Genomic DNA, 18,320 nt, shown 5'->3' with positions numbered 1-18,320 from the left:
TTCCGGAATTATAATACAGGAAAGTAAAACTCAAAAGAAAAATCCATATTAAAATTTAAATTAAAAGAAATTTCAAATCTGTTGCCAAGATCGCTGAAAAAAATGATTTTATCATTTTATGACTCCAGCAGGTATCTCGCTGCCGATGCAATCCTCTATCTTTATAAGAGTCAGGTACGCCCTAAAATGGAGTACTGTTGCCATACCTGGGTAGGAGCTGCTCGCCGCGTCCTATCCAGCTTCGACAGACTTCAAAACCCGCTTTGAAACCCAGTAGATGATGACCTTTTCTCACAGAAGAAATGTTGCGAGCCTGCCTTTACTTTATCGTTATTTTCATGGCAAGTGCTCGACTGAATTCCAATCTATGGTTCTCCCTTTGCACAAAATTTCACAAAAAAATCCCACCGATTAGCTACAACCACTATATACTATTTTCACCACTGTCTGCCAGCACCTAAATCTTTACGTAGATTCGATGAAAAAGTTTATTTCCTAGAACTGTCCACCTGTAGAACGCTATTCCGCTGGCCTACTTCCCGGTTGAATATAACATAGCAGCCTTAAAGTCCAATGTAAACAAATTCTTGTTAAGCCGTCCTCATAAATAATCAAATTCTACCCAAATTACACCATTAACGATTACTACACTACCACCTTACATTCATTATCCCTTATCCTCGAGCAACCTTCGGGCCTTGATACATGGTGACTCCCAAGTAAAAAAAATAAAACTTTTCGATATTTTTCTTCAAATTTTCTCCGAATGATTTTATCTCCGTAGAACACGTACATCAAGTCTGTTGCCAAGGTCGCTGGAAAGATGGTGGGATCCTTCTACCGCTCCAGAAGATATCTCACTACTGATGCAATTCTCTATCTATATAAAAGCCAAGTACGTCTAAGGATGGAATACTGTTGCCATATCTGGGCAGGAGCTGCTAAAAACAGCCTATCCTGCCTTGACAGAGTACAAAATAGACTTCGTGGCTTAGTGGTGGGATACCCTTTTCTCTTCCTTGCGACCTCTCTCCCACAGGAGAGACGTTGCGATCCTGTCTTTGTTTTATCGTTATTTACTTGGCAAGTACTCGTCTGGACTCCAATCTCTGGTCCCCCCTCGCCAATCTTTCACGAAAAACACCCGTCTAGCTGAATCCACTGTGAAAAATTTCCGCCACTCTCTATCTGTACCTAAATCAAAACGCGGATTCCATGAACAAAGCTTCTTTCTTAGAAATGCACGCCTGTGGAACTCTGTTCCGTCTGCCTGCTTCCCTCCGGACTACAACTTGGATGTCTTCAAGTCCAATGTTAACAAATTCCTAATGAACCGCCCCCTTAATTAAACACTTCATCAAATCTTCACACTAACGTAATGTACTTGCAATAACCCTTATCCGTGAGTGGCTTCCGGGCCTTGATAAGTGGTGATCACTGTGTAAAAAAAGAGAATCTTCACTTTTATCAAATTCGATTTCTTGTACTTCCTCTACGTCTATATTAGCACTAGAAGGAAGAGCCGACGTTGTTCAGGATTGCATGAGGAAATTATGCCCCCCCCCAATTTTTTGTCACTTCGTACCATTCGACGATACGTCTTTGACAATCTATTCAATATAGTGTTCCGCTGGGGAACCGGCCCTTGCTCTTTGTGACCCTGGCCTTATTCTGTGCAGTCTTAGAAAGTGGATTCTCTTAGGTTTTACCATCTCTTTCTGAGAAGGGGTCGTTTATCGCAAGGGAACGCCGATGAGGCTGCTCAGGCATTTTTGTGTTGGGATCAGAATTTACTATCATCTGTGCGCTGGTATTTCTAGTACTTATCCAGTTTATGACCAAATTTTTTACAACTTCGCGTCGGTATCTTCCAGCAGATTATGGAAAAAGCAAAAACAAGACTGTCAGACGATGAATTCGAAACGCAGCACCTTCTTCCTCGTATTAACAAAGCCATTTTTATGATGAGGAAAGGAACGGATTTGGCGGTGTTAAAAATCATTTTCGATTTAAAATATTTTCTTGGTTGAAGTAATTTCACGGTTTCATTGGAAATTGTCATCATCCGACAGCTGTAATTGCTTCGCCATCTCACGGCTGGTGACGTAACCTGCATAAAATGCAAAAATACATTTTCTTCTTAAGAACATGGACCAATGATTTATAAAAGAAATTGGGGAATCCGAAAAAATAATGATTTTGTATGATTAAAATTCAAGAATCATACTTACTTTACTTTATTATTTAGAGAACTTACATACAATTGTTTCCATATTATTTGTTCAGATGTACTAAAATTTGACTTTCACGTGTTTTAAGCTAAAAACTGATCAAAACATTTGTTTAAAAAAAACACAATTATAGAGAACTAATTTTAGGTGACGTAGTAAATAAAGTATTTGTTTACATGTTTCTGGAGGTTGAAAGTTCATTCTTTAATGCGTGCGACACTCAAAATGGCAACTGCGAATTATTTAGGACGTCTACCAACAATGGTTGACAGGATAAGAGCATTTTATCCCTGTAGATTAAAATGAATGATGCGAACGAAATGATGTGTCGATTCCTGAGTTCGACAGAAAGATTCTCGAGTCTGACAAAATATAATTAAAGAAGGTCGGAAGTTAAATCGAACGAAACGTTGTGAAAATTTGAGAACAACAATCCGAAGAATCCAAATATTACGAATTATTTTTTGTAGTTTTATTTTTTTTTTACATAGGAGTCACCCCTTATCAAGGCCCAGAGAGCATTCGAGGACAAGGGGTAAAGAGTGTGCAGTAGTTAATGAGACAATATCGTAATAGTCGTTAGTAGTGAAAATTTAGTAAATTGAATTACTTAAGGGAAACGGCTCATCAAGAACTTGTTTACGTTGGACTTGAAGACGACCATATTGGAGTCAGCTGAAAAGCAGGTAAACGGAAGAGAGTTCCACAGGTGTGCAGTTCTAAGAAAGAAGCGTTGTTCATGGAATCTATGTTTAGGTCTAGGCACAGATAAAGAGTGAGGGTAATTACTGATAATGGTTTCAGTTAGACGAGTGCCTCTAGCGAAAGTTTGGCGAGGGGGGACCATAGATTGGAGCTCAGACAAGTACTTGCCATGCAAATAAGGATAAAACAGAGACAGGCTCGCAACGTCTCTTCTGTGAGAAAGAGGTTGTAGGTAAGAGAAACTACTAGTCCATTTTGAACTTTGTCAAGGCAGAATAAGGTTTTCTAGCAGCTCCTGTCCAGATGTTGATACTGTACTCCATCCTTAGACGCACCTGGCTCTTATATAGGTAGAGAATTGTATCAGCAGTGAGCTATCTACTGGCTCGATTCTAGATGCGAAATCAATTTAAATAGTTGGATCATATCTAATGAAAACTACGTCAAACTTGTGTAGTCGGTTCAATAATAATAATAATAATAATAATAATAATAATAATAATAATAATAATAATAGGGGTCAATATAAAAAAATATACTAATATCAACATTTAAAAAAAATTACTCTGTACAAACTTATACACGTTGCAACAAAAATGTCTCCCGCATTTTAAACTTTCAAATTTATATTAGTAACTAGCAGCTGCGTCGCGTCGGCACACACAACGCAGAGCCAAACACAAAATCGAGTACACTCAACATCAAGGACACTCAACATCGTCTTACCATTAACGCTTACCGTGTGAACACAGAGTATGAGAAATTCCCATATGCGCAAAACAAAATCACTGAAAAAAACAAAAATACCTTAAGGGTAAGGATAATGAGTAAACGTTGGATAAAATGATGGTAAAAGTTATTACGAACTTGCCAGGATTCGAACCTGGAATCTTCTGATCCGTAGTCAGACGCGTTATCCATTGCGCCACAAGTCCTGCCCGCATATCAAAAGATGTTAGCGCGACTGTATACAGACAGTGTTTAATTCCATTGCCATGGGAAGGTAACTTTTTCGACAAAAAACGAAACGGTCCAAACCCGCTTATTTCGGGCTTTTTGTGTGACTCGGCGTTGTTCGTTACGAACCATATATAGATAAGGACAATTTAGGGACTCACACGTTTCAGAGAAAAAATAATTTTTCAATTCAGTGCATCGGTTCGAAAGTTTTATTGGTATACACACATAAATAAATAAATATTTACAATTTTATTAATAGTATATAGATGATAAAGTTTTCATTTAGTTAATAGCTTGCCATTTTATCTCAGGTCCCTCATCTAGCAATACGGTTTGGACTGGTTCACATCGTTTTTTACTGTGTTAATGTATTTTTAAGAATGGTGAATCTGTAACTGCAACACAGAGAGCCTTCCGAGTTCATTACAAGTTAGGACGGCATGATCCTGTTCCAGGTTGAAAATCAATATAGGCTATGGGTTGCAAATTTCAGAGCTACAAGTTCGGCACTTAAAAGAAAGCTATCCCGGAAGGTTTCGAAGCGCTCGAACAGCAAACAGTATTCGAGCTGTGAGACTTTCTGTTAATCAGTCTCCTACACGGTCAGCTCTCACACATGCTTTGGCCTTGAGATTGTCTGATTGAACAGCCAGAAAAATTCTACACACGGATCTGCAGATTCATTCGTACAAATTAAGGATGTTTTTTTTTTTTTTTTTTTAATTTTCTTCCTTTGAAGATTGTAATGTTGGGTATGGTACAGCCAAACCAGCTGCCAACATTGCCCTGCTTTTTACTGAAACCAACCGAGGGATCTTTTTAGTATCCTCGTTGTTCCCTTAAGTGCAATTGTCTGGATCCCTTTTGCACTTTGTTCACCAGGAATAATAGTTAGGTAGTTGCTTAATATTGGAGTCAATTTGCATGGCTTAAATTCTTATTGATATAAGTACAACACTGCCATTGGTTAATAAATTATATATATATATATATATATATATATATATATATATATATATATATATATAATGGTCAGTTATATTTCACCGTCCCAAAACAGGATCAGTCATCAATAATTATGATTTATTTATTTTTTGTTTTTTTTATGTATTTTCTCTAAATTATATATATATTACAAGGCAGTAACCACTTATCAAGGCCTGAAAGTTACTCAGGGATAAGGGTTATTGAGTGTACAGTAATCAATGGGATAGTATCGTAGTAATCGTTAGTATTGGAGATTTTATAAAGTGTCTTACTTAAGGGTGTGATTCACCAGGAATTTGTTTATGTTGGACTTGAAGACATCCAGGTTTTAGTCAGGTGGGAAACAGGCAAACGGAAGAGAGTTCCACGGGCGTGCACTTCTAAGAAAGGAGCTTTGTTCATCGAATCTACGTTTAAGGTTTGGCACAGCTAAAATGTGGGGAAAATTTTTAACAGTGGTTTCAGCTGATGGGTGTTTATTATTGGAGTTCAGACGAGTACTTGCCATGGAAATAACGATAAAACAAAGACAGGATCGCAACGTCTCTCCTGTGGGAGAGAGGTTGCAAGGAAGAGAAAAGGGCATCCCCCACTAAGCCACGAAGTCTATTTTGTACTCTGTCAAGGCAGGATAGGATTTTTTTAGCAGCTCCTGCCCAGATGTGGCAGCAGTACTCCATCCTTGGACGTACTTGGCTTTTATATATATAGAGAATTCCATCAGCAGTGAGATGTCTTCTGGAGCGGTAGAAGGATCCCACCATCTTTCCAGCGACCTTGGCAGCTGACTTGATGTACGTATTCCATTTCAGGTCAGGAGTAAAGGTTAAGCCCAGAAGCTTATCAAAACATGGAGCTTCCCCTAGATATCATACAAATTATAGAAATAATATTCCCACATGATGGAGAGATGAAAACGGAAACAAACCAAATTATAGGTTTATCAACATTTCATTTTTATTTCAAGACTTCTTCGGGATGATTAATTTGAATACACTAAAATGCCGGTACAATAAATAATTACATATTAAAAATTTAAAAATATACAAGTATATTTTTAAATATTGTACTGCTATTTTATTTTCCAGTTAATCATCCAGAAGAAGTCTTGAAATAAAGACGAAATGTTGATGAACACAATTTGGTTTATTTCATTTTCCACTTCTCCATATCTACTATTATATAGAAGGAACTTTGTTTATATGTGTGTGTGTTCGTTTCCTATGCACCCGGAAATGGCCGGGCCATTTATTTGGAAATTTCACACGATGCGTCTGAAAGTGCTCTGACGTAGGTTATATATCGGAATGCATCTGATAAGTATCGAAAATCGATAATCGAAAAATTCGATTAAAGAAAGTCCAATTTTTACCGAAGTTAACACTTTTATACAACTTAACACCACAAGTGCATTTTATCACCGTACAAGGAGAAAGGAACAAACCATACAATAAACCGTAGATTCTTTTATAGAACAGGTGCGCATTCGAAATGAATGTTTCCTTTTGGAGCATAATTCAACACTGATATTTCACTTTTATGCGTTTAATTCAAGTGATATGAAAGATAATTTAATAAAATCAATAGTTGGTCCTTTGATAAGACGGGGGCGCATTAAAAAATAATTATACTTGACTTTTGCATTTTAAAGTTTAAGCGAAGCCATAATTAACATACTTTTATAAAATTAACAGCAGATGCTCTAAATGTAGTGTGAACTAAACTGACAGCTCACGACAACATTATCGTATTCAAATCCAATCTAAACAAATTTCTGTTGAGCTACCTTCTTAAATAATCAAATTCTTCACAATCGCCATCATCATTAACAATCATCATGGTGTTGTCTAGCATAAGGAAGTTCGATGTTATTTTTTATGTAACTCGCTCCAGACCAGACATGAAGCCACATAATGTATGAAACCAAAAAAGGAGGAAATATTACTTCAAAATCAAAAACTAGCGAACGATTAATGTTAGATGGATATATTCCAACCTAGAAAACAGCAATTCTCGTCCTTTGTCAAGAACATCACTCATGGAATGCGAGGACTAGACACCAAAAATAAAGAAAGTGAAAGCTGTACGTTTTAACATGTTTCCAGGATACCAGACTGCAGCTATGTAGAAGACATAATCGAAAAAAAAAGCGATCCATAAGATAATCACCAAATAGGTGGATTAACCATATAAAGGTTGAGACTGGTGTGTCGCTCCTAAAAGCTGAAAAACTAAGTACAGTGTCGTATAAACATGCACATGTGTGTTTACTGCATAGGCCATGATCGACCACTCGTTGTGCCGGTTAAAATGTGTCTTTATTTCCAATCAGCGCTGCAACCAATAATTCTCAACGAACTAAAAAGCACGAGTCCATTTTATAAACAAATAACGGGTTTTTATTTTTGGAAGTCTTTTAGTTAAAAGTCCCAAACAACTGAATCTGTCTAGAGACGTACATCGGTCCAAATGCGTGGAAGCCCTAATAAAAAAAAGAAACAACCCGCCTTCAACTTGCAACTCCTCATCCCCTGTAAGGCTGGTTCTGAATGCCTCTTTTTTTGTTTTAAATCTCCTGGAATCTTTTCACCTCTGACATACTCTGGCCTTTGTTAGTAGTCACCATTCGACCACCCAGAAGTTGACTACTCGAGATATCTACTGGAGATAACACTCAGACAGTCTTCATTCAAAGGAGCTTATCTGAAGATAATATTCGACATAAACATTCTCAAAAAGGTCGGTTCCAACAGGATTTCCAATTCAATGGAATACTGCTTTTACTTTAAACAAAGAAAATAATCTCTTGGGTGGCCGGACTCCAGGAAGAGACATTTTCAGTTATCTGAAGTCTATCTCTTCTTTTGATTACAAACGTACCACCTGCAACGTCTGCCATTCACATGTACGTCAAAATCTGCTGCACAAGGCATGTGTTATAAGAAAAGGTTTCTCTTTTCTTGTAAGTAAGAAAAACATTAGAAAAGTGAAAATGAGATTAGGATAGACCGAGATTTGAACTTTGTAAGCAAGGTTCAGAAATGGAATTTCGCATTGTTCAATTTCACATAAAATAGTTTAGATATGTAAAAAGGAATTTTAATTGTTCAATTCTTTTTATGAAAACTGAATTAAAATAAGGTCAGCTAGAGAAGAACGAACAATAGCAATTTAAAAACCATATTGAAAAATAAGTTAGGTCGAAAAATAGGTTAGTGAGAATTCTTTGTCTGTAGAAATTGTTTGGAAACATGTGCCAAACCACGCATGTTTAGTAGTTTAGTAGGACGTGATGGCTGAAATGAATTCTCAATATAGGAGCTAGTCCAGTTGAAGAGAAAGGCAGTCGGACAGAGAGAGCAGTCAGCAAAGGCAGTCAGAAGAGGTTCCATTTAAAAGCGAAGGGAGAACCTTGAATCATGTAGTTGACTTTGAATTCCTGGACGTAAGAAGCATTTCGACCGGTCAAATGGAATAAAAGAACATCTCATATTTTTGTAACTGCCGTCTTCGTGTCGCCTTTCTATAACAAAGGTAATGTATAATCATCTTTAATGAACTTTGTATAACCCATCCTAAGTAATGTGTCCCCCTCTCTATCATAAGTAATGACTTTCCCCCCTCCTGTGTAAAAAGAACTTATCACCTTCTCTCCTCTCTAATGTATGTGTTAAGAAGAAACACTCTAGAACTGTTTAAATGTTTCTCTCCCTCATCACCATCGTATATATGTACTCGATATATGTCTCTCAATATGACCCCGGCTATACAACGCATGTTTACTGTCGGAATTTTGTTCCCAAGCTTGTACGGAAGCTCCCTAACATATGCGCATAAGCTAAGTAATCCCGACAAATATTTGAGAAAGCAAAGCAAAAATTCAATCTTTTTTTTTTTTTTGCTTGGAAGAAAGTGTAGTATATGTTATGATGTTCAACTTAATATATTCTGTCCTCCTTCAGTGAAGGAGAAATCCTAGATTGAGACAACTTTTATTTTTGTTCCAATCCAAACCAGCTTGGGAAGATGTGTTTTCCCCACATTTAAAAACCCGACCTTGAAAAAAGGACAGAACGAAATAATAATACAATATTAAAATCATGTTTCTGAATTTTTGAGATGAGGATTAGTTGTTCGTATTATTTAATATCTTCGGACTATCGTTCTCATCTTAAGTATAACTTTCACAACGTTTCAGTCGATGTAACCTCCGACCCTTTTTAGGTGTATCTTGTCTGAACTTGTCTGAAACAACCCGTGGCGCAGTTGTTAGAATACTTGAAAAAACAACAATTGTAAAAGTGGTATTTTCCTGAAGGTTAAAGGGTAAATTCTCAGTGTGAGTGTCTGAAAAATCCAATTGCGAATTACTTAGAACCTCGATCCAATCATCGCTGATGGAACGAGAGCATGCAACCCCCGTGAGCTAAATAAAGAAGTCTAAATTTCCAAGTTCGATAGAAAAATTCCCAAATTCGACAATATACACCTCGGAGGTTACATCGACGGAAACGTTGTGAAAATGACACCCAAGATGTGAGCAATAGTCCAAAGATACTAAATAATACGAATTGTAATAGTTTTTTTATAAACAAAAGGGAATATCACTACATGTAGTAATATTATTTTACTTGTAGAAAGAGGGGGATAGCAAGCAGAACGAAGCATTTTTTAAAAATTCAAATAGTACGACTATTTAAATTAGACAGAATTTTTCGTATATGATTGGGTGGGAGTGTCTTGACATATGGAAGAGGAAGGAGATAATGGCGGAAGTCTCGTGCGAATTACAAAATTGAAAATCGAAATTGGAATGTTGTGGGCGGTTGTGGGCTGATTGTTATTCGTGTCCGATGCTGACAACTAATTAGAAAGGTCAAATTCCGAAGATCAGCAACAAAATCAACAGAAAAGAAAAAAAAAACAATAAAAAAGAACGTCACCGTTGGCATCAACAAACACACACAACCAATTATCAGAAAAAATTGATTTTTAAAATGTGCAGGAAGCAACAGAACGTGTTACCGGTTGGAAAATGTTAAGCTTATTTGTATGTGCAAATCTGATTGGCTGAGAGAGTTCAACGTCAACCGATGACTCAGAGTTAGAAAACATGTCTTAATATAGAAATAGCTGATCCAAGCTAATCTCAGCTCAAACTATTATTATATCATGATTTGATCACTATTAGTGTCTGGACCCGTGGAGATTCCACAACAGCATCTTTCAGGTGCAATATATTGCTACTGGACATTCTATGGATGTTTAGTGTGAAGGGAGACCACGTGATATTATTGTAGCCCTTTTGTTAAAACTATAAAAGTATTTATCTAAGTAATCTGGTTAATGTAGTGTCAGAATATATTTGGTTATTATGGTTTATCTCCAATCTATTCATAGGAGTCTGTGACATGTTTCCATTGTATGGACACCCGGTGCGAACAGAACCCCCACGATATCATTACACCATCTTTAGACAGAACAGTTACTACCCTTGGATCCTAGATCAAGCAGGTATAATTTATTTACACGTACGGCACGAAAACGACACTATTTATTTATTTGTTTATTTATTGTTTTTACGTTTCGTCTTCGGTGATCGGGAGATCCTATTTATTAAAAAGAAGGGTAGAAGTTGATAACATACTACGAACATTAAATTAGTGTATCTATATATTAATTTAATGTTTGTACAATGTTATCACCTTCTATCCTCCATTTTAATAAATAGGATCTCCCGATCAAATAATTTTAAATCTGGAAATCGTGACACACGTACGTACGTACGTACGTACGTTAAAGGCACTACGGTATTAATATACAGATTAATTGTTAATTAGTATACATGACTTAAGCAACGTTTGTTTCCATGAGATTCTTTTTTCATATAGAAATGAGACGCCGATTCCTACATTAGAGCAACCTTAATCTGGAAATAAAAGTTCGGGTTAGGGTTAGGGTTGGGGTTAGTAAAAGTGTCAGGGTTAGGGTTAGGGTTAGTAAAAGTGTTAGGTTAGGGTTGGGTTAGTGTCAGTAAAAGTGTACATCTCTGAAAAAACAAAAGGTTAGGATGTCTGGTGCGACTTTATCGCGAAGTGATTCCTCCGAACTCTAAAAAGCAAATGACTGTAATTGCTACCCTCTTTCTTGGCATACTATTGGCTATATCACAACTCTTCAGCTAGCACCCATCCCAAGACAAGTATCAAATCTACACCCATCTAGTTGATACTCGGAAGTTTTAAGCCACGGGATCGGTGCTTGTTAATCATATCTCCATGTCATTTTATAGACTTTGATCATCACTTTAAAAGTGTCCCATGTGTTTATTTACAAACAAAGAGCTTCGCTTTACGCTAAGTAGCAGGCAATATAATTTAACGAAAGTAATATATATATAAAAAAGAGGGACTGATATAGTCATCCACAGAACGACTGCTTCGTTGCAGCACATATTTTCAGTGCGGCTAGACTAGCAACTATCCCAAGTCCGAGAATTGATCCTTCGACCATCTAGTATATATATATATATATATATATATATATATATATATATATATATTTGTTTACCATTTTTTGGGAAAGAATTCCAACAAAGTGCTCGATTACAAAGAAAACCCCCTTTTTCGATATAAGAGCTTAATATTTATTTACTTACCGACGGTACCAATTTTTTCTGACCTTCTGTACATTTAAATAAATAAATAAATATATATATATGTGTGTGTGTGTGTGCGTGTGTCTCCAGTTATTTTTTTTATTTTTGATAAGTTCATATGCGTGTCACGTTGATACAGTAGCAACGTCACCAGCTTTAAATGCTACAGTTTCGGTTTCGATTCTAGCTGATGGCAACCAAATACTTCTTTTTACTTTGGAAATCACGATATATAATATATACGAAATCTGGACCAATTAAAATATCATATTTAAGCGTAATTTATGCACAGGCAAAGACGGCCCCCCCACGCTAGTATATATATATATATATATATATATATATATATATATATATATGAGAGAGAGAGAGAGAGAGAGAGAGGGATGGAAAGAAAGGGAGATTTTACATAAAGGTTTTCAAGTTCGACAGGAATTGACTAAAAAAATTACTCATCAACCGAAACGTTATGTTTTTTTTTGTTTTTTACTTGGAAGTCACCACTTATCAAGGCTCGAAGCCCACTCGAGGATAAGGGTTAATGAATGTAAGGTTGTTGTGTAGTCATCACTAATGGTGCAAATTGAATTTATTAGATGAGGATTCTTAATTCATAACATTTTGATTATTCTGAACGATTGTTCTTATCTTAATCGTTAACCGCGCAGCATTTCGGTTGAGGTAACCTCTGACTTTTTTCAGGTGGATCGTATCGAACTCGAGAATGTGCGCGAAGTTTCAAAAAGATTCACGAGTATCCTTGGCGTAGTGGAAAATTACATGCTAAAAATCAGTTGTAAGTTAGACTCTTCCGAAAGTTTTAGGTTCAATCCGCAGTGCAGGCCACAGTCAAGGAGAATCCAATAGCGAATTACTTAGGACTTCTATCCAATCATGGCTGATGAAACAAGAGCATGCTGGTCCCATGAATTAAATAAAGGATTCCCTTCGAAATACCGTGCAGATTCCGTCGTTCGATAGAAAGATTTCTGAGTTCGACGATATACATCTAAAGAAGATCGAAGGTTAGATCGACAGAAACGTTGTGAAAATAGTACTGACGATGATAACAGTAGTCCGAATAATCCAAATAATACAGATAGACCGAAATGTTGCCTCGTTTTCTGTTTATTATCAAAGTTAATATAATTAACTATAAGGTAAAAGATGGATGTAACCCATTATGTAGCCTTGTGCATGTAAGTCTTGCAAGGAAACAAAGGAAAGAAATTCGACACAAGTTTTTTTAATTGAAAGTAAAAGCATTTATTTCCGGTCGTTTCCACACCAAGCCGTCTTACATGTATTTTCAAAGCTAGCGACCCTATAGTCGTCCGAAAAAACTTATCAAACGTTTGGATTTTTGTTAAAAAGCTCCCGTCCTCCCGCCACGTGATGAAAAAACTCTGTCATTGTCGATACGTGCTTAAAAGATTTTTCTCGGCCACATGTCTTTTTTTTTTTACTCTCGTGCCGTTTTCTCCTCTCGAGTCGACACGGTCTTTTTTTCCATCTCGTTTTTTCTTCCTCTTCTTCTGCTATGACGTTACCTCGTGCCACGGATTGGTCATTTGCACACCCCGAGATACAATCTACCCCAAACTCAATTCGTGACCCAGCGCGTCAGATTTTTTAGCATTTCTACTTTTACATAAAAGAAAATTTGTGTGAGTGTGTGTGTGTGTGTGAGTGAGTTTCCTATGAACTCCAAAACGACTTGGCTGATTTTTTAAAAAATAAACACAAATATATTTTATGTGTTTGGCAGTGTTTTTATATAGATTTTGCATCGAAATGTCTTCCATAAGTATCGATAATCGAAAAAATCCAATGACAGTTTTATATGATCGAAACAGATATTTGTTAATATTTATTGTCAAATCTTGCCAATCTACCATATCATAATTTCCGACGCTAATTAATACAATTAATAAACTTTATTGTATTATGTAATATCTATTAGTGCATAGTTATGATGTAAGTCAGCAGACAATGAGGAATTAGAACTAGCTAACTAGGAGACCCGGTGTTGCCCGGGATTGAATGAGGATCAACGAATGTTCCAAAATCCCAATACTTTTATTGTCATCAAAATCGGGGATATCACACATTTTCCAATCAAATTGATTGACTGCCTGCTTTAGTCGAGGACCCATCGCGTACTCCGGGAAGAAGTTCGGCATGTCTCCCGGCGGTTATTTAATCCACATTTCAGTCTACATTGTACTGTGGAGAAACTACTGTTGCCTTTTAAAATATTTTTATGGTGGCTTCAGTTAAAGTTTCAAATGCAAAATTCAAGTATCACGGTTTAATTGTGCTTTAAAATGGAAACATTTATTTCAAACGTGCCCCTGTTTTGTCAAAGAACGCACTGTTGATTTTATACGTTGTTTGCTTGTTGCTAGTGCGTAGATAAAACTTGTCAAATTCACTTGTGATATCTTAGTGTTATATCCTTAATTTAAATAAGAAACAAGGAGTCATGGGTGAAAGACAAAGGAGTTTATTTACAAGGGAATACATGTGACATAAGAGTTACTCGACCTCTTTTCTTATTCTCTTCCTGTCTTTTTACCTTCTCTCTCCGTCATGTGAGAGGGTCAATATATCCATAGTTCATTTCATCTATGAAGCGATGTTAGGTTATTCCATTACATCACCTTCCTCCCAAACTAAATTCTTCCATAGAATTTTGCTTCTACCATTTTTTCCTTTTTAGACTTTGTCCAAAAAATTCGCACTTTGGTTTCTGACTGTTTCTATGTATCGGGGTCTCAGTTGGTTAATATATTTTTGGGGAAAAAAGTCTGCTCTTTTATAATGTAAACCATTCTCCCAATTCTTCTTGAGATTATGCCTTCTTCCCAAAAACTCTTCCCTGCCCGATAATTTTTGAAGAAAACTTTATCCCTGTCATTGTAAGTCTTGTACCTTACATTATCCTTGATACTTTTTTCTTTCTTTTTCTCTTGGGATTAACCGGTCGAACACCGAACGTACCTTCCTGGCAAACATAATTTCAGCTGGGAATAATTTAGCATTTGTTTTTGGATTTGGTATTATACTATATATTGCTAAGAATTTTTGAATGCTTTTTTCTTCCGTGTCGATGTTATTGTTCTTTTTTAAAGCTCGTTTAAAAGTATCAACAAATCTTTCCGCTTGTCGGCTTGATCGAGGGTTAAAAGTTGGTGTTGTAACGTGCACAATGGCCAGTGCCTCACAATAGTGCTTGAATTCTTGACCCGTGAACATAGTGCCATAATCACTAACAATTATTTTTGGAACTCCGAATCGACTAAATACCTCGTCCAGCGCTTTTATTGTGTTTGCTGCTGTAGGGTGTTTGTATTTATAAATTTCTGGCCATTTTGACATACTACCTAAGATCCCGCGTAATCGATATGGATGCGTGTCCAGGGTACATCTGTTTTAGGTCAAGGTTGCGTCCGTATGGGGGGGATCTTGCAGCTAGTTGGCAACCTTTACATAATTTCACCATTTTCTCAATGTCATGATCTATTCCACGCCAGTATGGGAATTCTCTCATTAGGGCCTTCATTCTGAAGATTCTAGGATGTCCCTTGTGGAATTCCTTTTTGATTTTCTTTTGTAATACTTGCGGTATTACCACTCTGTCTGTGTACATCAGAGTTTCATCACACATAGAAAATGGAAACACTTTTAATCCTTTTCTATTCTTTTCGTCTTGTCCCACTTGTTTTTTTTATCTTATTAATATATTTATCTGTTTTCGCTGCTTTCTTTATTTCCTCAAGTGTAATAGGAAGTTTCCTAACAGTATTTATTAATATATCTGTTAGTTCATTTTCGTCTTTTAGTGCTGCTATAATAGTTTCTTCAAATTCAGTTTTACTGGGAATCAATATCGACAAACCATCTGCGTGTGCAATTTTACTAGATGCCAGGTGTTTCATTTTGAAATCGTAATTGAGCAAAATAATATTCCATCTCTGTAATCTATTTGCCGTATGAGTAAGAATCCCTTTTTTCGAACCAAAAAGTAATGGTTTATGGTCCGTTTCCAAGATGAAAGATCTTCCATGAATAAATCTATTAAGAATTGGATTCTACTTCTACTTTCTGCCAATAATAATAAAGCAGATTCAGGATACACTTCTTTAAGCTTAGGATCAAAGTGAAAGTGAAACTATATCTTTCAAGTTTGTTTTATGAATTAACTTCAAATAAGCCTACAATAACAAATCCAAACATAGATCAGTAAGAGGCTGAGCTAAACCTGAAGACTGCAATTGTAAATACAACAGAAGAATTAGCAGAACAATCGCCAGACCCTCTTTTTCGATCCGACTGTCCTTTCTTTCAGCGGGTAATAAAACCATCGGGGCGTAAGAAATTGGTTTAGTAGATGCATCTTCCATTCTGTGTAGAAACACCGCTCCTAAACCGTATTCACTCACATCTGCCGGTACAATTTAATCCTTTTTCGGATCGTAATGTGCTAACGTTAGATCCGATAACAAACATCTTTTAATTTTTGGGAATGCTTCCTCAGATTCTTTTGTCCAGAGCCATTTTTTTCTTTTTCTTCAATAATTCATTTAATGGTGCTGTTGGTTCGTGCATATTTGGGATATAAGAATTATAGTAGTTTGCTACACCCAAGAATGACTGTAACTTCATAACATTGTCTCGTCTAGTCATGTCTCTAATTGCTTCTGTCCTATTTGGGTTAGGGTAAGGGTTAGGGTCAATTATTTGTCCAAAATATTCACTCTTGTCCATACCAAAATTACATTTTTCGAGAGTCGCTTTAAATCCGTAGTCTTCTATTTTCTCGAATACCTTCCGAATATGGTTTTTATGTTCTTCAGCATTTTTGCTTCTTATCAAAATTTCATCAAAATAAGCCATCGCAAAACCCAAGCCTTCTAGCATGGCATCCATAATTTGTTGGAATAAAGTTGGTTCTACTTTCAACCCAAACAGCAATCGTTTTAGGGAAAACAATCCTTTATGAGTATTCATTGTTAGGTATTTAGAACAATCTCCGTTTACTTTGACCTGCAAATATGCTTCTGACAAGTCAATTTTTGTAGAAAATTGTTCCTCCATTTAACTTAGAAAATATTTTCTAAGGGGTAGGGAGTGGATAGTTATGATCCTTTAAGGAATCATTCAGTCCCGTCGAAAAATCTCCACATACCCTGATTTTTTTTCTTTTTCACATAAACTGTGGGTGATGTCCATCTAGATTAGTCCACTTTTTTATTACTCCGATTTCTTCGAGTCTATTTAATTCTTTCTCGATTGTTTCTAATAAAATAAATCAAATCCTCAACAAATCTTCCTGGCGGTTTGGGACTTTCAAATCCTGTCACATTTACTCTTTTGCTAAATGCGTTTATTGGTTTTTCTCATAAATTGAAAAATATCATCAAATCTATACCGAATAGATTAGAATTTTTTCCAGGTATGATATACATTTTAGTTTTTAACGTCTTTTCATTCAGGGTCACATTAGTATAAAATTCACCCTTGAATTTTAATCTATTTCCAGACATTCCTCTGGCAATTTTCTTTGTGTTTTGCAGCTTTGGAAAAACAATTTTCTTCCATGTTGTTTCATCAATTAAGGATATGTCACTTCCAGTATCCAAAAGACAATTTACTTTCCGGCCATTCAATCTAACTTCAATATATTTCTTTTCTTTTTTTACCATACATGGACTCTTTTTTTTTTAGAATTAATTATCTTTATTTCAGGCTTACAGTATTTCTCATTTTTGCATACTGTTGACTTGTGTCCTTTACGCCCGCACTTATAGCATATTTTGCTTTTGAAATAGTACTCTTTTGTGAAGTGGTTCTTTCTTCCACACGTCTTACAGTATTTGTATACCCTTTGTATATTGTCAACATTTTTCTCTTCGATACTAGTATTATCATGTTTTAAATTTAACAGTTTATGGCATTCCTCAGTAACTTTCTGCAAGGTTATTTCTATGTCTTGGTTCATAATGGATAATATCCTAGAACGCATCTCTTTATCCTTCGAGGATGTAAACCCTCGCACAAATATCAAGCATTTAAACATGTCCTCTTTTAGGTATTTCAACTGAAATAACTCGCATTGGACATTTACTCTCCCAGCATAGGCGATAAAGTGTTCATCATCTCGTTCCAAAATATTAAAACACCTATAACGAGTATAAAATAAGCTATCCCGTTCCCTTAAAATGTTCGATAAAATTTCTATAGTCTCTTTAAAAGAAATATCTTCGGTTTTTCTTGGGAATATAAAATTGGTATACTTGGTATTTTCATGGGAACCCAGTTTTTGCAACAGTAAAATATTTTTTTCTTCATCCGACCAGGCCTGACATCGTTTGGAAAAAATATTTTCGTATCTACGATAATATGCTGGAAACGTTAACCCATTAGTTGGTTCATATACAAATTCTGTCAGCCAATTTGTAATTCCTACCGGAGTGAACCGACAATCCTTTTTTTCTTCTTGTTTCATTAATATTGTTTTTAATACTTCATTTTGTGTTAACTGTTCGTTTTGTAAAAATTCAATCTGGCTTTGTTGAGTTGCCAGTGCTAATTGTATCGTTTTTGTAAACTCAGCTAATTGTTCCATGTTGAAGAATATTTTTTCAACACAGTAATAAAACAAAAGGTTAACAGCAGCTGCACAAAGCATTAAATAAATTCACTGAATAGTTTTTTTAAACCACAAACAATCATTCTTTTTAGACAAGGCTTTTGCAACACACACGAAATTGACA

General features: G+C 36.0%; 1 non-coding gene across 1 annotated transcript; it reads right to left on the bottom strand.

The window, feature by feature from the left end:
* Positions 1 to 3,798: 3,798 nt before the first annotated feature.
* Trnar-acg (transfer RNA arginine (anticodon ACG)) lies at positions 3,799 to 3,871 on the bottom strand. The gene has a single exon. It is a non-coding gene; the product is annotated as a tRNA-Arg (tRNA).
* Positions 3,872 to 18,320: the final 14,449 nt, after the last annotated feature.

The sequence above is a fragment of the Euprymna scolopes genome, chromosome 24 (genome assembly GCF_053919585.1).
Source record: "Euprymna scolopes isolate OS-2025 chromosome 24, ASM5391958v1, whole genome shotgun sequence".
Taxonomy (NCBI): Eukaryota; Metazoa; Mollusca; class Cephalopoda; order Sepiida; family Sepiolidae; genus Euprymna; species Euprymna scolopes.
Note: the sequence above shows the minus strand (reverse complement) of the source record. Positions and strands in the feature narration are given on the sequence as shown.